This window comes from Tupaia chinensis, unplaced genomic scaffold (genome assembly GCF_000334495.1).
Source record: "Tupaia chinensis unplaced genomic scaffold, TupChi_1.0 Scaffold000400_1, whole genome shotgun sequence".
NCBI lineage: Eukaryota > Metazoa > Chordata > Mammalia > Scandentia > Tupaiidae > Tupaia > Tupaia belangeri.
In genome coordinates, this window is record NW_006159902.1 from 97,837 (window position 1) to 98,434 (window position 598).

Genomic DNA, 598 nt, shown 5'->3' on the forward strand with positions numbered 1-598 from the left:
AAACAAAACAAAACAAAACAAAACAAAACAAAAACCCAAGACTACATTGAAAAGGGAACACTCTCCTATACTGTTGGAGGAAATTTCAATTAGTACAGTCACTGTTGATAACAATATGGAGGTTCCTCAAACATACAAATAGAACTACCATATGATCCAGCAATTACACTCCTGGGAAAGGACAGAAATACAATTGAGTTGGAGAATACTTGCACACCTATGTTTATTGCAATCTTATTCATAATTGCTGAGACATGGCATCAATCCAAATGTCTACAAACTGAAGAATTGATTGAAAAAAATGTGGCACATATTTACTATGGAATACAACTCAGCCATAAGAAAAGAGAGAGAGAGACTCTGGAATTTGACAGAAAGAGAATGAATATAAAGATTTACTGTTGAGCAGAGCCAGCCAGACTGTGAAAGAGAGGCATGGTGTGTTCCCATTGAATATATGCCAATATCTGCACTCAATGGCGTGAACTGAAAGTGTAGGAAGCTTAAAAGCATGGACAGTAACTTATGAAACCAGAGCTAGTTTGGGAGTAGTGTTTGAAATAGTGAAAGTTTAGAGGATCAAGAGGAAAATAAATAA